Genomic DNA, 24407 nt, shown 5'->3' with positions numbered 1-24407 from the left:
CAGGGGGAAGGGGGGCAGAACAGGTCTTAAATTTGTAGCCCAGGAAGACGACAGTAGCCACAAGTCCAAGTATGTGTATATCACAATGCCTGCGGTACATACACAAGAAGGAACAGGAGACAGGCTACTGAATTAACATGGATTCTCAATCTCTCAGTGTGAAGCAGGCATCAGTGGCCTCCGACTCGCTGTCATCCACCCCTATACATAACATGCCTCTGTTTGATACCTTCTGTCACTCCCAAAACGACCCCCAAAATTCACTGCCTCAACACACACCAGCATTTGTGAGTTTCAGAACAGCCAAAACCAGCGTCTGAAAGCCTTCCAACATAGCTCTGTCCCTCCTCGTACCTAAAATGATCCACTGTTCCATTTCCATAGGCTTTTCTTCAGCAGATTGACAAGGTAACATCTGCTTCAGAAACAGATGTTTATGCCAGAATTCTCTTCTGCTCATTAATGCTTTTCCGGTTAACATCTAACTATCTCACTCATTAGTTCTTAATAATACTTTTTGTATCCAAGCCATGCCAAATACGCGCTCTTTAGAGCTCTGTATTATTGTTGCTTCTGTTGCTGTTGAATTACGCTGCTGAATAAAGGAAAAGTAAAAATAAGCCCCTCTAAGAAGGCTGCTATGTGTCAGAGCTCTATCTTTGTGAACTGAACAAGCTGAAATCAATTAAAAGTGTGTGTTTAGAGAATGCATCTCAGCTGTCTAATTGCACCACCTCTGCTTTAGGGCCAAAGTTTGACTTCCTGCCAAATTGCCATCAAAATGGGCGTCCGTCAGCGCTGCTACAACTGCCACTTGTCTGGGCGTGATTCAAGAGCTTGTTCAATGAAGGAAGCCCAGGCTGCTCTGGGGCTTGGCGCACAGGCTCCTACTTCCCAGAAGCAGGCCTCAGCGATGGTGCCCAGACAAAGGACACCACAGAGCCCTCTGGGATGAGAGTTCTGGGACTGAGTTATCGATGGTCTCTACTGACCCACATGCAAGTTCACATAAAGAGAACTGCTTCAAGGAAAGCAGAGTCAACACACCTCTGCTGAGTACCTAGCTAGGTACTGTTGATCCATCCATTATTAAAACCACAAGCACTGTTTCTACGGTTCCATACCCAACAGAAGCAAAGGGAAAACAAAAGGTTCAGTTTTTCACTATTTGTAATACAAGGGCACAGGTTAAATTATATTTGAAATACTTTTTAGAAACACTTTTAAATACTTCCTGGTGATCCCAAGGATGGGCCTTTACGTTTCAAGAAGTCAACACCATAGTCAAACAACCAAACAAACCAAGAGAGAAATAAGGCTACTGTTGGTCTGTAAGATAAGGCAAAACCCAATCCTCCAGGGAACCTGTGCCAACACAATGTATTGTTTGGGGTTAGGAGAAAGAATGTTTAATAAATCATCAACTATTGTTTCCATGGTTACAACAGATGTATAGTCACCTATATTGTTTAGCTTGGTGTGATCAGTCCTATAGGAAAGAAATGATTAAGGGTCTTGGTGATAAGCAAATATGGAATTCAGTTTACTTAAAGGCTGGCATACTATCCAAAAAATCTGAAATAAAACAGAAATTTAAATCTAATCAAACAAATGATCAGTCTCCAGACTTCTTGGTAACCAAGGTCTTTTGATTCCAATGAACTTGACTGCAGCTCCATAACATGCTCTGTTCTTTTTATAGCATGCTCTTTCCTTTTCACTGAAGTGGCTGCTTTTCAGCAAAATTACTTGGCAAATACTGCTTTATCAAGTATAAATCAGATATGCTACTCTGGAATCTAAACCCACAAAGGATATGCCCCAGAACACTACATAAAAATGAAAACTAGAAATACCGCATCATTGCTGCCAAAAGAAATGGAAAAATATGAATGAGAATGATCCCTGGGTGTGTCTTCCATGAGATTCCACTTAAATAACATTCTCCACTTATTTAAATCTCTACAATCTGATGGGCTTACACAGTGCAAAACAAAATCACATTTTAGGAGGAAATTAAAATGTTCTGAACTGCTCTGGATGGTGCTGGCATTGTGTAAGGAATGGTGAGTACTAACCACAGTCAGAATCTCTCTGCCTCCAGTTGGCAGATACCATCTGAGGTTTCAAAGCAATGTGCGAAGGGAGTTCAAACTAGAGACTCAGGGGCCTCTCCCCAGCTCCTCTCTCCAGATACAGTCCAGAGGGAGCCAGGCAATTGTGTAGGGGAATGATGATGCAGGTGCAGACCTATGACTTTTAACCCCCAGTCCTCTAGCCCTTTAAACACTCCCCACCTCCAGACCAGTCTCCTGCTGCCGTCTTTACTCACTGTGAGCACTGCTGCCTAGCGCTGCTGGACTTCTTTCCTGAAGCAGTATTACTTTCATCTTCTTGGACTCTCTGGTCAGACCGATATCTGATAGCTCTCTCCTGTGACTGAGGTTACAATATTTTCTCAATTATCCCACAACAACAACAAAAAGACAATATTCCATCTTTAGTAGTTTTCTAAATCTTAACTAGAAAGAAAAACTTCCTTTCTTATGACTGTTTGTTTGGTTTCTTTTTTTAAAATAAAGGACTGGCTTTTGTTGTTGTTGTTTTATAATTTTAGTTATTTATTTGTTTATGGCTGTGCTGGGCCTCCACTGCTCATGTGGGCTTTCTCCAGCTGCAGCACGCGGTGGCTACTGTCTAGTTTCAGTGTGCAATTTCTTACTGCAGTGGCTTCTCTTGTTGTGAAGCAAGGGTTCCAGGGCATGGGCTTTAGCAGTTGCAGCACATGGGCTCCATAGTTATGGCTCATGGGCTTAGTTGCTCCTCGGCATTGGGATCTTCTTGGATAAGGGATTAAACCAGTGTCCTCTGCATTACAAGGCCAACTCTTAACCACTGGACCACCAGGGAAGCCCTACTGGGTTCTTTTTAATTTGAATACATTAGGTGCTATTAGAGACCATCCTGGACTCAGTTTCCCTAAGACACAGAGCAAGGTCTAGCACTAGGAGGTCATCAGGTATGGGTCTATCAAGGCTATGAGTCAAACAAATGATGTGAGGCCAAAGGCATACAGCAGGTTATCTGGGCATTATCCCCTAAGCCTGGAGATGTGGCCAAGCAACACAGTTCTATCTCCACCACCAATGGCTGAGCTGTTGGTTCACAGGCAGCTGAGCATGGCCCACCCATGATACATTTCTTGGTAGAGTGGTGACTGCAGGTACGGCAAGAATGATCATCTGGACATGCAAGGTTGTAGCTCTTCTTGAGGAAAGCAGATTTCACATCAACCCCTGGGGGCAGGGGGTGGCTGTCACAAAGCTGTCCTCATTATGACTGACAACTTGACAGCCATCTCCAAAGCTAACAAACTGAGAAGGGGAAGAAGGTGCAAGGCATGACTGCTCTCTTGCTCCACGAGGTCTCTAAGTAGCCTTATGTGCCGTCAACAATCACTCACCATTAACAGAGGTCTAGAGCTCCATGAAACAGGGTTTGAGCAGGGTAAGAGCTGAATGAAAGTAAAACAATGTCCATCACACTCATAGACCAAAAGAGAACAGAGATGACTTTGGGGCGGGGGGGTGAATTACAGACTTACCTGTTTCCACTGCCAATCCCACGAGGCCCATGATGGCCTGAGATCTTCACCAAAGCTCAACATGGCCCAGGGCTTTGGCTTCACCAAAGCCCCAGTTGTAGTACTTGAGCCCAGGAGAGACCCTAACACTGAACTTGGCAGGTTCAAGGTGCAATACTCACTGGAGAGACCCAGCCTTTTCTCCTAAGGACAGAGGATGAAGAGGCTTTCATTTCTCTAAGAAGGGGTGACTCTTCCCTTAGGTGAGTAAGCCAAAATGCTGAGATTTCTGTATCTTTCAAGGAAACCTCCAAGTACTGCGAACTCTTGCCCCTAGAAACAAATCTCTAAATTTAGGTGGCAGAGATTCACCTTCAAGTCACAGGAAGATCTAGACCATCAAATTGAGCTTAGAGTGCTATTTTAATCTCTCCCACTCTATTTAATCAAGTGACTACAAGGTATAAGCAGAATCCATGTAACATTCACTCCCTTGTCTATTTGAATAGATAACAGTACAGAGCCCAGGCTTTTCTAGGCCTCATCCCTAGGTGATGACCCTCTGGCTAGATGGCAAACCAAGGAAGACAGCTCATGCTCTCAGAAAGGGAGTTCCTCGTTGACGGCCTCAGCTCTCTCCAACAAGATGTGATGAGACCCACAAATGTACCAAGCACATCTTATTTGTGTGGCTCTATTAGGAATGCAATGCTGCATCAGACAAGTGACCAGCCTTCTGGGTGCTTACATTTTAGTAGGGAATAGAGAACAGTTACACACATAACTTGTAAGCATGGGGAAAGATACATGTCATAAAGGGAAGAAATAAGTTATTTTCAGCTTAGATAGGAAAGATCAGGAAGAAATGGGAAATATTCTTTGAACAACCAGTAGGTATCCAGTTGGACCAGATGCGGGGGTTATAGTAACACATATAAGTCACATGCTGCACTTTGAGGGGTGTAATTCATCCAATAGACAACTATCTACAACAGCTGTGACGTAGAAGACTGAGAATAGACATACATGCAAAGCACCTCAGGAATGAGAAAGAGGAGCTGTTTCGCCGAAGTGAAGAGATGAATTCACTAGAGTTGCTATCTGAGCTGGTTAATGAAAAGGAAAGCCCACATTTCATCAAGCAGAAAAGAGACGAGAATTCCAGGGAGTAGGCACTACATCTCCATGAGGGCTCTTTTTTTTTTTCCCCTTCTCTACCATCCTTGATTCTTGAGGGTCTAGCAGTGCCTGAAACATCATGGATGCTCAATCAAGGTTACTGAATGAGTCAGAGAATTCAGGACACAGATGGACAGAATACCCTTTGGGGGCAAAACTGTAATCAGGGGAATCTCTGGGAAGACTCTTGTTTTTGAAAAATGCTTCCAGCAGTCTAAAGCGTGGGAGTGAGCTGGCTCCATCAGGGAGAAACTAGAAGGTTCGGGTAGCAGAATGCTATACATGGTCTGAAGGGCCAGCAAGACCAGGATGTGCAGAGATGATCATAGAAGGCAGTTTCCAGAAATTTTTCAGATACTAAATACAGGGATTTATTACCCAAAAGATACTTTTCAGAGTATTTGTCTCTCTCTGTCTTTTTTTAAAGGCATTACCTTTTAAAAGATTTATTTTCTGGAAATAAAGAACTTTTCATAACACATACTAATGCTTTAAAAATAAGCTATATACAAAACCAAAAGACTTTGATACAACTAAACAAGGTCAGTGGCTACCCATCTGAGGAATCCTGGCAACTTTGTAAATATCAACTCAGTCTGGGGGCTGGGCCCTGGTGACAAATGCATTTTCCAATTTCATGGAGAATGAGATAAGACAGCGCCAAGGTTGTGCAAGGATACAAAATCGCAGAGTACATAAACTGGAGGTTTTAAACACTATTTTTTAAAGTAGCAGAACCCTTACCTTAAAATCATAGGCCATAACCAGCAGGCAAATCAGATATGCAACAAGAACGTTTGTTTGAGATGGCAGAGTAGGGGCCGGGGGACCCTAGGGGGGCATCATTTTCTGTCCCCTCTCAGCCCTGGAGGCAGCCCACGGAGACCCTGAATGAACCCACCCTGGAGTCCCCTTGGGACACCAAGTACTCTCCTCAATTCAGGAAGACTTCCCAACTGGCCCAGCTTCCACACCAGAGACCCAAGTCCTCAGAATGACAAGATGTACTCCAAAGCCATCTGGATCGGACTTCCGGCTGCTTCTTGTATAATCACCAGTAGGTCTGGAAATATGAATCATGGACAACAAAGGAAAACTCCCCAAATCTGTCCACATGTGGGAGAAGTGAGAGTAGCACCAGGTGGGTTCCTCTTGATGAGTCCTGGAGCTAGGGTTCTGCAGAGGAGATACTGAGAGCCCTAGGGCAGCACCTTGCCCAGGCACTCACACACATGGGGGAAGGCTGCAGCCAAGCCAGAGCCCAAGGCCCCAGGACTTCTACAGGGCTCTGAGGCATAGTGGCTGTGTCTGCCAGGGTCCCTTATGGAGCTGCTGCTTGCAAGGGAAAAACTGAAACTGGGCATATCCTGTATCTAGCACTCTGGTATATGCATGCAATGTAATGCAATGCATTGCGGGGTGAATCCAAGGACATTTGGATCTTTAGCAGAGACTGACAAGCTCATTTAGTAGCATCCATTCACAGTCCACCAGAAAATGCTGAATCTCACTTACAGACATGGTGAAATTCAGGCAAAGACAGCCAAACAGTGCTGAAAGCTATTTTGGACGTGCATATTTTAACACCATAAATCTTTATTTTTCTTAATAAAAGGAAAATTATCTGTTACAGCAGAGAAGGACCTACGAGAGAGGTTATAATCCCCATTTCAGAGATGGAGAAACTGACAAGGGCAGGCTTCCAGACAGGGAACGAATGCCGAAACTTCCTCATGCACAGCAGCCGTGGAGCGCACACAAAGGGCCTCCACAGTCAGCAAAATGCAGCCTCTGGGAGCCTAGGGAAGGCAGTTCGGAGTCATTAAAAATCAGTCCTGTCGCATCCCAAAAGGACATCTGGATAAACATGCACTGGGGAGACATGACTAGCGGGCTTACCTGAGGAATTTAATCCAAGGGTGCTTTAAATTCACAGTACTTCTGCCCTGGCTGCGCTTTCCCTACTGATAGAGTGGCAATTCTCTAAGCACTTCACGGGAGAATTTACTTTCATGTCTTTCTCACAAACCCTTTCCAGGAAATAAAAATTAAGGCCACTAATTGTATATAAACCACTCCATCTAAACAGTCTTTCTCCATTCTTTCTGATTTTCTTTTCCTGATCCTTTTTAAATGGATTTCACACTCTAAAGGTTGCAGGCTGACATCCTCAGGGACCAGTCTTATCCATTTATGTGTAGGATCCAGAGAAGATGCTTGCCCTCTCCGCACACAGACTAAGCAGATGGAGAGGAAGGAGGGAGTGGGGAAGAGCAAGAGAGACAACAGGGTTACCAGAATCCAGGGCTGTCCTAGTGAAAAGCAGTGCCCACGGTAACAGCAAGTCTACTCCTGAACTGGCATATTAGCAAGGCTTCTTTGAAATAGCGGGGACCTATTTTCTAAAAGGGATCTTCCTTGGGAGCTCAGTGGTAAAGAATCTGCCTGCCAAGCAGGAGATGTGGGTTCGATTCCTGGATGAGGAATACTCCCCTGGAGAAGGAAATGGTGACCCACACCAGTATTCTTGCCTGGGAAATCCCATGGACAGAGGAGCTTGGTGGGCTCCAGTCCACAGGGTCGCAAAGAGCCAGACACGACTTAGCGGCTGAGCATACTTTCTAAAACATATGGATCTGAATATGCAGCAACATCTTTCATACTTGCATTGAATACAGTAGAATGAGAAAGAAGCTCAAAAAACCTCCAAACTCTTTCTGATTCAGAGGTTTCCTCCAAACCCCTTATGATTTGGTCCCAGGTCATCTCTTCAGCCCCCATGTTCTCCTCTTCCCCATCCCCTCATGATTCCCCCCGAACACCCTACAACCCAACTGTACCACTGTTTTATCCTTTGTCCTAAAATGCCCTTCTCCAGACCTCCACCCCCTTCACCTGATTTAAAAGCCCAGCCCTTTCTTGGCAAAGCCTTTCCTGAAACCCACTGGCAGGTCCGAGTGTTCTCCATGCAGGGAACCGCACACCTCACAAGCCCCTCTAGTCTCTGCTCCCATTCACTGTGTACAATTACTTGTGGAGAGTCAGCTCTCCGCACCAGGTGATGCGTTTCTTGACAGCGCAGTCAATGTCTAATTTATCTTTGTGTGGTCTGGAAAACTCTGGAAGCAAAGTGCCAGACACACAGCAGGTAGTCAGAAAATGTATGCTGAAAAAAAGATGGAGACTGCACTCCTAGCTTGACTCAGCAAAACAGACCATTTGAGTGACACAGTCGGATGTGTGAAGAGTTCATTGCAATAGCAAGAAATTGGCAACCATCTAAACAGCCCTCAATAGGATGAAGTGTAAATAATCTGCCCACATTAGGGAAGACTCTGCAATCGCTGATAGAGTCTATTGATAGAGGCAGGTCTGTGTTACTGACACGGACAAAGGAAATGGAATAGCGTGTGGAAAATAATGGAAAAATAAATAGGGAAGTCTTAGCTATAATTATCCTGGAATGACAAATGATACTGCAGATTTGAGAGGTTAATTCTAATTTTTCTATCCTATGCATTTTCTTAAAAGTTTGAATTTTTACAAATATGTATTATGTTTGGAACTTTCTAAATGGATTTTTAATTTTTGAAAAATTTTAAAAATTTCTATTAAGTTGAATCTTTTAAAAAATGAAGTACAGTTGATTTACAATGTTGTATTCATTTCCAGTGCACAGTAAAAGTGGTTCAGTTATACATCTACATACACTTTTCCATCATGGTTCACTCCAGGATATTGAATATAGTTTCCTGTGCTATAGAGTAAGACCTTTTTATTTTACTCATTCTATAAGTAGAATTTAATAGAGGTGTCCAGGTTAACAATCCTCACAATTAAATCCATCTGGTAGATGAAACACTCTGTTATGGACCCAACAAGTTCCTTAAAGTATAAAGACAAAATAGTGGAACCATGCTGTGAGGGCTCAGGACATTTTCCATCATGTTTTAGATCAGCTTCTCTCAGGCACAAACAATGCTTTGGAAAACTGCCCTGATATGCAGACTTACTTCAACTCAATAGATATCTACTGGGCACTTCCCATGAAGAAGGCACACATTCACAGCAATGGATGCAAGAGGAAAAGTGAATGACATAGAGTCTAGCATCTCCAGGCTCCTCCTCTCCAGGGTAGACCAACACCAGGCCTCTCAAACAAAGCAGAACAGGAGAAGCACCACACCAAGGAACAAGCAAATGGGAGGGGAAATAGTTTTAACAGGATGACTGGAAGATCTTGGGGAAGAAAAAGATGGAAACAGGGTCCAGAAAGTTTAGACTGACCAGCCAGAGACAGGGGAGAATTAGAGAGGTGTCTGCTTGTCCCGCTATCTTGCTGACCTGGCACTATGGACTTCCAGCCAGTTCATCTGGGATATTTAGAAAATCCCAACTTTCAAGGACTTTCTGCATGCAAAGTCAATGCAAGACACACACACACACACACACACACACACACACACATATATATATGCATGTAAAGCTCTATCTGGGCTATAAATCACTTCACCTGCCATAAACCACAAGGCACTATACCAAGTATTAAGCCTGACACACTCTTGCCTTCCATTCCCAGGGTACTGATGTAGCTCTCGAATACAGGGTCATCTCAGTGTGTACAAAATGCCTTGGCAATTTAATTCTTACTTCACAGTTTAGAAAACTGATACCCAAGGCAAACAATCTCCTGAGCAGCCAGGAACTAAGCTTCAAAGTTCTGTGCCTGGTTTAAATCCTATTTGCTTATACTAAACTCCAGCTGATATGTTGGTCTTGGAAGAGAATTACTCCTCCAATGCTTAACAACCACCTGCCAATGAGGGAGATGTAAGAGATGTGGGTTTGACCCCTGGATCAGGAAGATCCCCTGGAGAAGGGCATGGCAAGCCACTCCAGTATTCTTGCCTGGAGAATTCCACGGGCAGAGGAGCCTGGGGGGGCTACAGTCCACTGGTTTGCAAAGAGTCAGACATGACTAAAGTGACTTAGCACACATGTGCTTAACACCAAGCCATGAGGGCTTCTAAGTCTCTGATTATCTAGAAAGACCATCAGTGAAAGGTATCAACAAGGGAATGCAGTGAAGACTGGAGGAAAACCTCCCTCCTGGTACAGTCAGGAAAGAACCAAGCAAGTGTTAAACAATTACTCCTCATTCGTGTTGCTTTAAAGCAAACATAAGTCCTCTTGATTACTGTTATCGGAATGTCTAAACTTTTTAAAATAATAAGTACCACTTAGGAGCAATTGTTATTTCAACTGTGAATTAAGATCACAAGTCTTTTGTTTAAAATACAATCACGGGTTCTACCAAACCCTTCCAAAGGTGCACGGCTGTGATTTGTTTGCAGGCTATGTATGCTTCAGTGAAAATTTTCATTTCAAATTAGGTTGGTTTATGGCAGAAAGGGCTAAATGAAAAGCCATCATCAGACAGATCAAGAAATGGGGCCATTCTTTACCTAGAAGGAGCAATTAGCTGAAACATCTGGGAAAGTTTATCTTTCATATACTGTCGATTTTAAAAAGGTATGAAAGAATCATTCTAAAAATCTCAAGAACACACGTAAATACTGTGCACCCCAGTGATCATTCCTAGCTGCCTATTTATTCAAATTGAAGTATGAGTTGCAGATTTTCCTTGAAAGAGATACCATACCTTCCAATATGGAATTCTACAATGTGCTTCTGGTTCTCAAACTCCCAGCACAGGCAGGCCTTAGAAAGCATCACTATGAACAAAGCTAGTGGAGGTGATGGAATTCCAGTTGAGCTATTTCAAATCCTGTAAGATGATGCTGTGAAAGTGCTGCACTCAATATGCCAGCCAATTTGGAAAACTCAGCAGTGGCCACAGGACTGGAAAAAGTCAGTTCTCATTCCAATCCCAAAGAAAGGCAATGCCAAAGAATGTTCAAACTACTGCACAATTGCACTCATCTCACACGCTAGTAAAGTAATGCTCAAAATTCTCCAAGCCAGGCTTCAGCAATATGTGAACCATGAACTTCCTGATGTTCAAGCTGGTTTTAGAAAAGGCAGAAGAACCAGAGATCAAATTGCCAACATCCGCTGGATCATCGAAAAAGCAAGAGAGTTCCAGAAAAACATCTATTTCTGCTTTATTGACTATGCCAAAGCCTTTGACTGTGTGGATCACAATCAACTGTGGAAAATTCTTCAAGAGATGGGAATACCAGACAACCTGATCTGCCTCTTGAGAAATCTGTATGCAGGTCAGGAAGCAACAGTTAGAACTGGACATGGAACAACAGACTGGTTCCAAATAGGAAAAGGAGTTTGTCAAGGCTGTATATTGTCACCCTGTTTATTTAACTTATATGCAGAGTACATCATGAGAAACACTGGGCTGGAAGAAACACAAGCTGGAATCAAGATTGCCAGGAGAAATATCAATAACCTCAGATATGCAGATGACACCACCCTTATGGCAGAAAGTGAAGAGGAACTCAAAAGCCTCTTGATGAAAGTGAAAGAGGAGAGTGAAAAAGTTGGCTTAAAGCTCAATATTCAGAAAATGAAGATCATGGCATCCAGTCCCACCACTTCATGGGAAATTGATGGGGAAACAGTGGAAACAGTGTCAGACTTTATTTTTCTGGGCTCCAAAATCACTACAGATGGTTACTGCAGCCATGAAATTAAAAGACACTTACTCCTTAGAAGGAAAGTTATGACCAACCTAGATAGCATATTCAAAAGCAGAGACATTACTTTGCCAACAAAGGTTCGTCTAGTCAAGGCTATGGTTTTCCTGTGGTCATGTACGGATGTGAGAGTTGGACTGTGAAGAAGGCTGAGCGCCGAAGAATTGATGCTTTTGAACTGTGGTGTTGGAGAAGACTCTTGAGAGTCCGTTAGACTGCAAGGAGATCCAACCAGTCCATTCTGAAGGAGATCAGCCCTGGGATTTCTTTGGAAGGAAAGATGCTAAAGCTGAAACTCCAGTCCTTTGGCCCCCTCATGCAAAGAGTTGACTCATTGGAAAAGACTCTGATGCTGGGAGGGATTGTGGGCAAGAGGAGAAGGGGATGCCAGAGGATGAGATGGCTGGATGGTATCACTGACTCAATGGACGTGAGTCTGAGTGAACTCCAGGAGTTGGTGATGGACAGGGAGGCCTGGTGTGCTGTGATTCATGGGGTCGCAAAGAGTCGGACACGACTGAGCGACTGATCTGATCTGATCTGATTTACATATAGGCTCCCCTGGTGGCTCAATGGTAAAGAATCCTCCTGCCCATGCAGGAGAAATGGGTTCAACCTCTGGGTCGGACAGATCCACTGGAGAAGGAAATGGCAACCCACTCCAGTACTGCTGCCTGGAGAATTCCATGGAGCCTGGTGGGCTACAGCCCATGGGATCACAGAAGAGCTGGACATGACTTAGTGACTAAACAACAACAGTAATCTATATATAGATATACAGGAAAAGTACTTTGTTCTTGGCTTGTTCATAGCACTCATTAATTGTCTGTAGAATGAACAAACTTAATAGGTAACGACTGCTTACATTTATCTCTATGGAAGCACCAGCAGGGACGCAACGACCTGCTCTGGCGAATTCATTCGATTATCTCCAAAAATACAGTCTATCTTGTCCTCCACTGGATCCCCCACAGGAGAGGGAACAGCTTCCTTGGAACATTACCTCCCTTGTTTAATTTTCTAGATAAATTAGGGAAGATCCAAGGAGAATGAGAGATGTAGGCTCATATTTCACAGGCATTCTTAATAGTTATCAGACATGACGCTGTTGTTAATCAGACATATGTTGATTGCTATTTATTAAAATGTTACTTATGACTTCCAAAGTAAAACATACATATATCCCCTATCAAAAGAGAAAAAAAAAATCTCCACAACTATTTTTATCAAGTCTGTGTATCCTGTTCAGATCTATTTTTATTTCCAGCAAGTTGAATTCACTCCATTTTTAGTGGCAACTCCTTTAGGAAACACTCAAAACCTGTGTTTTGAGAAATGAAGTTAATGGGCCAGAACTGGTTTATCATGAAATACTCATCAAGTCAGGAAATAAAGTTCAAAGCCTTCTGCCCTTAGGTGAAGGGAACCGTTTGCAGGACAATCTCAGAGTAACTATCTAAAGGTCATTTTCTAGAGTTAGTAAAGAGAGTTCTAGTAGTGATGGACCTGGATTCCATACTATTATTTCCTGTCATACATAATTTATAAAGGAGAGAACACATTTAATGTACTCAATAAAGTGGTCAATCACCCTAAATTACAAACGTAATTCAAAAGAGCTCGTGCACATATATATATATGGCTAAGTCCCTTCGTTGTTCACCTGAAACTCTCACAATATTGTTAATCGACTATATCCCAATACAAAAAGTTAAAAAAAGTTTTAAAAGAGCCAGAAGTCAGGCCTTTCCTCTGTTTGCCACATCTAGTTATGAGGGGTCAGTTTTTAAACGTCTCCCAACTAGAAAGAGCATTTTTGAAAAGCTGGCAGAACGGGGGTTCCACACAAAAGCAGCCGAATGGCTTGCCCTTGCTCCATGGCAGGGCTCCCAGTACCCAGAGAGCAGGCATTTGTTTGGAACGAGGGTCTCCACTTCCCCAGAAGGTGAAGGGCAATGGCACACTCCTGCACTTCCAGACTCTCGTTCTCAATGTTACTTATCAGCCACCACATTATCTGTCACCAACACGTGCCCTCATGTTACAATTAACTAGATCACAGCTTATCTTACACTCCTTAGGTTAATGTCTGTCTGATGAGATTTGGGAATGGTTAATCACTTGCCTGGTACATGGATTCTTAGCAGCTTTAATTTCAGAAAAATATACTTACTACTTTACCTGGAAGCTCAGCACAGGAGACCATTCTCAGGCCACCTTGTCTGTTACTCTACTGAAACAGTTCTCCTACTGTGTGGAATATTAGCTTATTATAAGATAGTTGCTTCCACCCAAATCCTCTTGAAAATGCAGGCAGGCCTTATTCTTGCTTGCACATACTCACCACTCATTAAATATTTGCAGAATGAACAAATTTAAAAGGTAATAACTGTTTAAATTTATCTACATGAAATTACCAACAGGAACAGATCAACCCACTATAATATATCCATTCAATCCTTCATTCTTTGATGTAATCAATACTGAAATTACACTGGAAACACTAAGATGAATTAAACAGATATGGCCTCTGCTCTTAGGATGTCGACAGTTAATGGAGAAGAAAGACACTGAACAATCATACAAATGATAGTCCAACTGCAAACTTTGACAAAGGATATGAAGGAAAAAGCAGGGGTATGTAGCTGTCGCTAAACCACTTCAGTTGTGTCCAACTCTGTGAGACCCCATAGACGGCAGCCAACCAGGCTCCTCTGTCCCTGGGATTTTCCAGGCAAGAACGCTGGAGTGGGTTGCCATTCCCTTCTCTGGGGGTATGTAGAGGTAGTAAGAAACCTTGAGACACTGAGGAAAAGACTATTTATTCAGAGATTGGAAGAAAGAGCAGGAATTCAGCAGGGGGAGAGAAAATGGAGAGAGGATAAGAAAAAAGTTTTCTAGGCATTGGCAACAACATGTCCAAAGGGCCTGAGGTGGAAAAAGCTTGACACATTCAACAAACTGATAAGTAAGGATGACTATAATTTAGGAGTAGGACAGTGAAGCAGGAATGACTGTGGAAATCTATTCTTTCCTCCTTTGACGCAAGTGAATAACCTTCCTTCCTTTAAAATTGGGCTTCCCTGGTGGCTCAGATGGTAAAGAATCTTCCTGCAATGTGGGAGACTTGGGTTTGATCGCTGGGTCAGGAAGATCCCTTGGAGAAAGAAATGGCTACCTACTCCAGTATTCTTGCCTGGAGAATATCATTGACAGAGGAGCCTGGTGGGCTGCAGTCTATGGGGTCTCACAGAGTTGGACATGACTGACTGACTAACACAAGGTTCCTTTAAAATTACAAAACAAAATCTACGCAAGGCTTCTGTAAACCTGTTGAAGGATCTAATTTTGTCCTCAGGTTAAAGAAAGTCTTCCAAACAGAAGAGGGACAGAATCAGACCTGCATTTCAGAAACAACATTCTCCCTTCTCTGCCTTGGTGGAGGGAAAGGTGGGGAGTAAGAGCAAAAGTGGGGGTTCAGCCAGAGGGCCCTGGGAGTCAGTGGAGACCAGGCCTGAACCAGAGTCGGGAGTGGGGGTGTGGGTTTGGTATGAATGTTGGAAGAAGTAACTTCCAGGATCCTGGAGGATGGATTCAATGTGGAGGTGAAGCAGACAGTGTGTGTCTGTGGGTTTATTCATTCTCAAAGCTACCTTAGACCACCAGGAGCAATGGCAGTAGGCCCAACTCCCAAACCACCCTCCAAGCACACACCTGGGATGGGAGGTTTGTTGGAATGCATGGTAACAAGCCTGAGGTCTGGACCCTAGTTCTGCACAAGCCCTGTACATTTCTCCCAGCCCTCGTCACAAGTTCTCATACCTTGGTCCAGGTCCTGGCTGCCCTAAAGAAAGTAGCTGGGCTCATCCTTGTCAACAGAGGTCTTGGGGTTTCCATGTGAGGAGCCCCTTCCTCAGCTCTATCAACTTGACACGCTCTGTGCTGCTGATGACTGACTACACAATGTCACAGGGACAGTGAAACCTAATCTCTTCTCTTCCTGGAGTGGCCTGTAAACATCCTTCCTTTAAAATAACAAAATAAAAGCCCTGCTTCCCACTGTGAGTTCTGGCCTTGGCTGCCCCCATGGTCAGGGCTACAGCTGAGGACCTCTGGCCTCCCAAGCTTTTAGTGGCTGCTCTTTATTCCCTCTGCTCCATTCCCCTGACATCCAAAGCTCTTCTTAAAACATCCTTTGATATCCAGTTTCCCTTTCATACGGCCCCTACTGTCAAAAGCACGGTTTTGTTTTCTCGCTGGAGGACTGATCCAAATTTTTCTGCTGTGCACCCACCACTTCCTAGCTGTGCTCTTCCATCCCCACGCCAGACTGGTCGTCCTCACAAGCCCCCAGCCTGCTCTTCTCCAGTGCCACCTCCTACTCTGAAAGATGCCCCCCACTTTTCCTTCTGTTAATATCAAACAGTCCTTTTCCCTTTTCCCTTGCTTGACTACTCTTTCCTCTGTGACAGTATTTTTTTTTTTTTTTTTTACAAAACCAGATTCCTCCCAATAAAGAACTGGGTGCTTTCCTGAAGGGACCACCAGATAAAAGCCCTAGAAAGACACAAAAGGGAAGTCGCTCAGTCATGTCTGACTCTTCGTGACCCCATGGACTGCAGCCTACAAGGCTTCTCCATCCATGGGATTTTCCAGGCAAGAGTACTGGAGTGGGGTGCCATTGCCTTCTCCGAAAGACACGAACCACACTCCAATTCCTCTATCTCAGAATCAACTTGATCTCTGACTTATAATGTCTCTTAACTTCAAATGTTCAGTTGGGTTAAAGCTTGACAAAAATTATGGCATGTCTACTGTGTATTTGGCATAGGGTATCAATGATATTTCTATTCAAACACCCTCACATCTTTCTCACTTCTTAGTCCCTGCACTAATTTTGGGTGGATAACTGGAGACAGGGTGCTCTGGAGTGGGAGGACAAGGAGGAGCAAACAACATGCTGGCTAAACACAGGAAGGCAGAATGGGACAGCGGTTTCAGTCCCCAAGGGGACGGGGACGCATCATCGGGTGGGGAGGACTAGCAATGAGCATGGGGGAAGGGACCGGGGAGCCAGAATCATGATTGCATGGCTTATCAGCTGCTGGACAATTGAGAGTTAACTGGATGAGAACTTGAAGCGGGGGAGCTTTTTGCCCACTCTAACCCCTACCCTAGTACATTGAGGGCTGAGAGTAATGACTTCCCCTCACATGATGTCAACCATGGGTTGAGGGCTTTCTCCAAGCCCTTGGAGGGTGGGTGGGACACTCAGAAGCAGAGTCCTCCCTCATATCCAGCTGACTTTGCAACACAATGCCAAGTCACCCATACCTTCCATGGTGTCCAGCTCTCTCTCCTCCAGGTAGCCTCTGTGGGCCACTGCAGGAGAGCTCGCAGACCCGAAGGCAGTGGGTGCAGAGAGCTCAGGGATCCATTCTAATTCCCATGGCGCTTACACTTTCCTGGCAACTCACCCCCAGAACAGATCCCAAACACTGCGGCCAGCAAAGAACTGGATGAAGGCAACACCAAGATCATTTGCATGCTGGGGAGAGGCCATACCCCATCCCATCCATTTACACGAGCAGAATGTGCCCGGGGACTTGGCCCTCTGCAAGCACCACAAGTTTTACAGAATGAAAGGGGAACAATAACCAACTCAACAAATCCAGAGGGAATAAAAGAGGATTTCTTCCCCTCCCATGTTGTTCACACTATGCCAATTACAAAATAATTCACCAGCTTATTTAATTTCCTTAAAACTCTGAACACCCTGAGTTCATAAAAGCGAACTTCCTTCTGTGCAGGAAGGAAGATGTATCTCATATGAACAAGGCTGCATTTGGGAAGGTGGGAAAAGCCACACCTGTTCTTATCCTCCCCTCCCCCTTTCTCCCCACTCACCTGTCACCTTTCTGTGCTTCTCCATTGCAAAACCGGCATTCCTCTCACGGTTGGCTATGCACAAAATATCCTTCTGTTCTCCTAGTCGCATCAAAGCACCTTCACGCTATGCAGACAGGTCATCGAGGGAATGCAGAAAATTAACAAACCCACCTAGGTTATTTCTATTAAAATTAGCCCCTCAGCCTGTAGGCTCTGTCAGTTTCCATAGAACACAAACTCTGACAAGTCTGTTGAAGACTCTTAACCTTTCCAGGTTGTGTCAACAGCTTGCAAACACAACAGGAGGATGGCACCTCCGCATTCAGTCTTCTCTTTTGAAATAGAGGAAATATCAGGGTCCAGTCACTAGCAGATTTCACCTTTATCTTCATCCTCTGTCTCCTTGCTCATCACCCACTGCCCCCTACAGGGCATACAACCACCTAACTGGATAAAGACTGATGCCTTACAATTGTCTGTAAGGTCCTGACAGAGGTCTTACTCATCTCTTCCTCCATATCTTATTGCACTCTCCTTTTCACCATACTCAGCCCCACGGAAGGTTGCTTCCTCACTTCTTCAAATAGGTCAAGTTCCATCTGTCCCAGGGCCTTTGCACAAGCCAGTCCTCTGCATGGGGCCCTCTTCTCACTTACTTAACCCTTTCTCATCCCTTTGGGTATCAACTCAAAAGTCACTTCCTCAGACCAGGGGACGACTCACATTTACCCTGTCATAGATTTTATATATTTAAGGTGTGTTCCATAGCTGGTAACTATACATGGCATTTATAAGACTATTTAAATAAAACTCTATCTTCCCTACCAGAATATAAGTTTCATAAGAGCAGGAACAAAGTACAATTTGCTCTAACACAGAACTTGACATATAGTATGTGCTCAGTAAGTAATTATTTTAGCATGTTATTCTTAGAGTTAAAAATTTTCCAGTAGCTCCCATGACATTTCACAAAGTCTGAAGAAATCTCACCAAATCATAGGAATTCAAGTGGATTTCTTATCAATCACTTGAATATCCTTCTCCTGCCAAGGTCATTGTACCTCATCTGAATTGATCTCTTTCTCCCCCTCTGCCTGTTCAAACCTAATCAATCCATAAAAATGTAATTACATAGGAGGTGGTTAACCCAGTGGGAAGAGCATCACTCTGGATTGGAGTCCTAGATTGAAATTCAGCCTTCACTACTTTTTGTGTGACCATGGACATGGCACTTCCATGCCCTAAACTTCTCTCTTATAAAATGGAAAATATAAATGACATTTTTTCAAGCTTTCAACACAGTTCCTGGCACATAATAGATACTATATAACTATCAGTAACCTTATACAATGTGAAAAAAAATGCCTTAGTTTTTCATGTTAGACCGTCTTAAGCCGAAGTCCATATGCCTAAAAGTTGACATACTGTAGAAGCAACATGAGTCAAGTTCACACACAAAACTCATTGCCAGGAAAATCAAGAGTTATTGTCACCAGCTGGCATGGAGACCCTCATCACAGGTATATGGGCTCATTTCCACTGAGGTCATACGGAGCCTAGAGGTAGCTGCGCTGTCTGTGGTAGCAAAGCAATTCATGTTACAAAGATTTCTTTCCCAAGTGCCCAACAGAATCCTAGCTTCTATCAAGGCTGAGCAAGGAAATCAAACCAGTCAATCCTAAAGGAAATCGACCCTGGATAGTCATTGGAAGGACGGATGCTGAAGCTGAAGCTCCAATACTTTAGCCACCTGATATAAAGAACTGACTCATTGGAAAAGATCCTGATTCTGGGAAAGATTGAGAGCAGGAGGAGAAGGGAGCAACAGAGGATGAGATGGTTGGATGGCATCACCGACTCAAGGGACATGAGTTTCAGCAAGCTTCAGGAGATAGTAGAGGACAGAGGAGCCTGGAGTGCCGCAGTCCATGGGGTTGCAAAGAGTCGGACCCAACGTAGCTACTGACCAACAAGACTTCCTAAGAGCAACTAAACGCAGAAAGACAGGATAAGGATGGAAAACAACTTTTATAGAAAAGCAGCTATGTGCTAGGTACTTCCTCAGACTCATTTAAGTCTTAATAATCCCAGAAGAAGGTGCTGAGCCTTCCTAGAAGACTTGCTCTCCTCCTACACACATCTTCTGAGCATGGTCACTGAACAGCCAGCATTTGTCCGCCTTGGCCCTGGCTACATTTATTTCTAAAGTGGGCGTGTATTTCCCTGTTTCCAAAATCACTAAAGTAATTACTTGCTGTATCCAATGGGCTGGAATCACCTCTGCTCTGCTTGTTCCTAATACACCCATCAACCAAATCTAAACACACAGGAGACCAGTGATAGGAGCATGAGCTCTTTTTGCATGACTGCCTATTTGAACAAATTCACAAAGGCCTCCAAGTGCCAGTAAGACCATAAGAACATAGAGGTTTAAAAATGATAAGTGGCAGTTTTGCCAATATGTACAGAACTACAGTATTTTTTTTTAAGGAAGTCCACTATTCTCCATCTCCCCAAAAGTTCTTTGTTCTTTTGCTCTAACAAAATAAATTATTCCTCACCTTGGGCAAGTTGGTAGGAACGTGAGAAAATTATATTAAATCAGACATCCTTGAGATCAAAATAGATTGGAACAGGGGTTCTCTTTGTTTAAAATAGTTCTTCAAAGAGAAAGCAAAAAAGCTTAAGGGAAGAAAAAAGTTGTCAAACACCCTCCAGCACTTTGGAAGCACCTAAGATCTAGGAACAATTGATATGTTAATTAAATTTACTTTTATCTAGGATAGGTGTTTGCTGGTCAGGGTCCCATTACCCTGTGGCACTTTTCGGTCTCTTGAATAAAATTTCATTTCTTGAAAGTCATTAGAAAATGCTTCCTTTACTCTATTTCAGAGTGGCTTCCTCTCCCTTAATATGCTTTAGTGAGACCTCATCAGACTAGGATGTTAACATTATAAAGTTCATCACCCAAGTTCAGGGAGAACATGCAACCCATTAAGTTCCTCCACCCTCGGCCTTCTGTCCAGATAAGGAACCAATCATCTCAGATAAGAAGAAAGTCAGGCTTTTTCACCATTGAGTGATTAACAATTGTGTTGACTAGCTGCCAGAGTGGGCCCTATCTAGAATTGTAAATATCTAGAGAAGGAAAATCCTTTTCAGCAATAACCCACTTCAGTAATCTATTTCAATCTATTGCAAAGCCTTCACTGCTGAAAATTCTTCCTCATAACCAACATAAATCCCCTGGGACAGTTTAACTCTGATTCTATTCCAGGAAAGATGCCCTTTCCGGGTTCTTGAAACATCTTCCTCGTACTGGTCTTGGTCTCAAACCAATCAGGAAAGAAGGTCAGGCAGAGTACGAAACTGAGAGCATCAGGAATTGAATGAATCCAAACCTAAAAGTATCCAAGGAGTAGCCTGTGGATTTGAAGTCAGTTGATGTTACTTGACTATAAGCTCACATTTTCTTTTCCCTTAAAAAGCTAATGGCATCCATGATATCATCACTATCAGAATTTTTATTTTCTTCTGGAATAGGGGTTGTTAAAATATGAACTGTGGGCTGAACGCCCGCTTTTATAAATCAAGTTTTCTTGGGACACAGCTGTGCTCATTTGCTCATGTATTATCTATGACTGCTTTCTTGCTACAGTGAAGGACAGAACTGTAACAAAGACCCCACTGCCCACAGATCCCCAAATGTTCACTGTCCGGCTATTTACAGAAAAAGTACGCAGTCCTTTGTTACCATCAAAGTGCACAGTTTCAAAATACTAGTCTAAGACCCAAAGAGAAGCCTTTGGCTATCTTAAAAACCAAGGCCAACGGTTGCATTTTGAATGCAACAGTGATAATGATGAAGAACCAACATCATCACCTTGCATATGACTCAATTTACCATCAGCATCTACAAACCCAGTTTGGCCCCTTTCATTTGACTGTATCTTGTCATAAAATTGGGAATGTACCACTACTGCCTGTCAAAAGCACTGAATAGCAGCACCATAATAACAGAAATAACCAACCAGAGGCACCACACACATGATACATTATCAGGTGATCAGGATAGAAGCTCCACAAGGGCAGGTTTGCTGGCTCCATTCACTGTAGACTTCTCAGGACTTTAGAACAGTGAGTAGCACATTGTAGTTATCCAACGAATGTGTGTATGCTCAGTTACTCAGTCATGTCTGACTCTTTGTAACCCCACGGACTATGGCCTGATAGGCTCCTCTGTCCATGGGATTCCCCAGACAAGGATACTGGAGCAGGTTGCCATTTCCTACTCCAGGGATCTTACTGATCCAGAGATCGAACCTGCATCTCTTCTGACTCCTGCAAGGTCAGGCAGATTCTTTGCCACCGAGCCACCTGGGAAGCCACCGGTACCCAACGAATGCTTACGGAATAAGTGAGAGTTCTCACAAAAATGTCACAGAGCTCATTCTGGCATTAGGCAAAGTGGCCAAGCAGAGATGTAAAACCCCATGGTTTCAATCTCTCAATGGCTCACTGCCTGTGCCCATATGTGGTTCAATCGGCAAGCCCTCTTCTAGCCCATCTTGTTTTCAATTAAATAAAGACCCCTCGGCAATGGGAAAACTAAATCTAACCTGATTAAATGGTAAGCATTTATTGGGGGTTGATTTACTTAGTACTGCATTAGAAACTACAAACCTAAAAAGAAACACGAGATGTTTTTTGCCTATAGCACATGCAGAACAATAAAGCTATTAAAAATTTGAATTCTGGGAAAAAACAAACTGCCCAACTTTCCCATCCTGGCTCCATCATTCATTTGTTATGGGACTTTGGGCACATTATCCAACTGCCCAAACCTCTGTTTCTCCATCTATAAATGGGAACAATTATAATATCTAACCAAGGGTTGTTGCACAGTTACAGTGCAACACTTACATACTTATATTAATTATATATTATATAACATATTAATTATATTAATACTTATATTAATGAGTGGCTTACTATACATTTTTTTCATAGAATTACTGCCTTTTATTCTTCTATTGTCTCCTGGTCTTACTATATTTCTTTGATATTTATTTTCTATGGGAAAATAAGAAACCTGCAACTGAGGCAATTAGTGAGCAATAATTTATCATTCCTAATTTTGAAATTCCATGTGTGGGTAGGGTTTATAGTTAGAGAACAGAATCCTTTCTAAGTCCTGGAATGCTCTTTCCCTAACACATCCCTTGGTTAATTTCCACCCATTGTTTAAGTCTGACGTTCAGTGTCATTTCTCTGGAGCAACCTTCCCTGACCAATCCATCCTCCAACTGGACCAGTATCCACCATATGGCACCCTCTCTGCACCCCGCACCTCCTTTCTGTAGAGACACCACTACTGAAAACACTTGTGCAAAAGGCTGTCAACGGCATGTATGAAGCTATTGGTTTCTGTGTGAATCGTCTTCACACACAGGAAACCTCCATAAACGTTAGTGGATTGAAGGACTGTGTAGTATGGAAGCCGAACGAAGCAGAGAGCATTGTGGGCTTGAAGAGTTTGTGGGGAGGTGAAACTGGGGGTACTTAAGAGAGTAAAATTAAGAAATGAAGAAAGCTGACTGGTTTGCAGGTCTTACGTTTTTTGTTTTTTTTTTTAAGGTAAGAAACAACAGCAGTATGTAATTTCTTGAGAAGAATGTATACAAGCTCATGCTCAATCTCAGATGTTCCTTTAGGTAGTTAATGGAAGAAACTGAGCTGGGTCTCTTCTTTTGAGACAGAGGTGAGATTTTCAGAGAACATCCATGCCAGCTGATGCACAGGTTCCTTTGCACATCTCTGAAAATTATCAGTGTATTCCTCAAGGAGGGAGAAAACATCAGGAGGGAGATTTTTCCATTCAACATTGACTTGATCATCAAAGGCAATACTATAATACAAAGTAATTTTTTACTCTGTTAATTCAATATGGTTCTTGAGTTGTGACTATTCATGTGAAGTCTGTTACATATATTAAATATATATATACACACAGAGACATATACACACATATATACAATCTCTTCCTTCTGTTCTCTAATTAGCACTCATTAAAAACTCTGAAATTCTGTCACTAAAGCACAAGGTAAGTGTTCTACTAAGACTCTCATCTATGCCTTGCTTCTCAGGATATTATCAAGTATGTCCATTATCTAGGGAAAGTACAAACCTTATCTCCACTTAGCTATCAGAGATGGAAGATTTTAAAAACTAAGCAAAAAGAATGAGTCTTAATATGCAATGCAAATGAGTGAATTTTACAAAAGGCAAAGATAAAAAAATTATAATCCCTTTGGCATGTCATTAAGCAAATTCTTCCTGAGGATTATGAGTTTTAAAAATGCTCTGAACAATCCATTCATTCATTCAACTAATATATGTTGTGCATTCATTTATTCGTTCATTCAATTCAACTAATTTCCCAAGCACCGTTTATGGACAGTACTGCTGGGTGTGGGAGGTTGGGGTCACTGGATTCAATGTGTAGCTGAGTAACGAGCGCCCATTGAGCCAGAGATGACGTCACCCTTCACTTTTCAGAGCACTTGTGTACCAGGAACCACATAGGTCCTCAACCTGGCCATTACCAGTCTGGAGCAGCAAAAGTACAAAAACTGAGAGTAAGCCTTTATAACCTTTCACATAGATTTGACAGTGTAATTTTACCTCTGGTAACTCTAATAGTTAACGGGGGCTGGTGTTTTTTAATTGTCTTTGTTTTCAATTTTATCCTATTAAAGTTATCAATCCACTATAGACTGAAGGCAAAGAGGGACCAAGAACCTTGCCTGAGGGAAGGAAAACTGGCATAGAACCCAGGAGAAAGAGAAAACAGGACAGAGAGTGAGCAAGAAAGCTGGAACAAGGAAGCAATGAGCAGTCCTTAAAGGCTTCCTGGAGGTAGTGGCATTTGAGCAAAGTCGGACAGAACAGGGCAGACCTGGGAGAAAAGACCTTTTGAGGCAAAGTGAAAAGTTGAGGTTCAGAAGTGCAGGGTTTTTATAGGGTACAGCAAGTACCGAAGCCTCTGTAAAGCAAGGAGGACAATAATAACTATAATCATGGCA

The 24407-nt window shown here is 43.0% G+C and overlaps 1 protein-coding gene across 2 annotated transcripts in view; it reads right to left on the bottom strand.

Annotated features, from left to right (window-relative positions):
* Positions 1-24407, bottom strand: part of RORA (RAR related orphan receptor A) — an 809830-nt gene that overhangs the window by 664734 nt on the left and 120689 nt on the right. The gene's annotated exons all lie outside the window — the stretch shown is intronic.

The sequence above is a fragment of the Bos javanicus genome, chromosome 10, assembly GCF_032452875.1.
Source record: "Bos javanicus breed banteng chromosome 10, ARS-OSU_banteng_1.0, whole genome shotgun sequence".
In the NCBI taxonomy this organism is placed as follows: Eukaryota; Metazoa; Chordata; class Mammalia; order Artiodactyla; family Bovidae; genus Bos; species Bos javanicus.
This window is presented reverse-complemented; position numbering and strand designations above follow the sequence as displayed.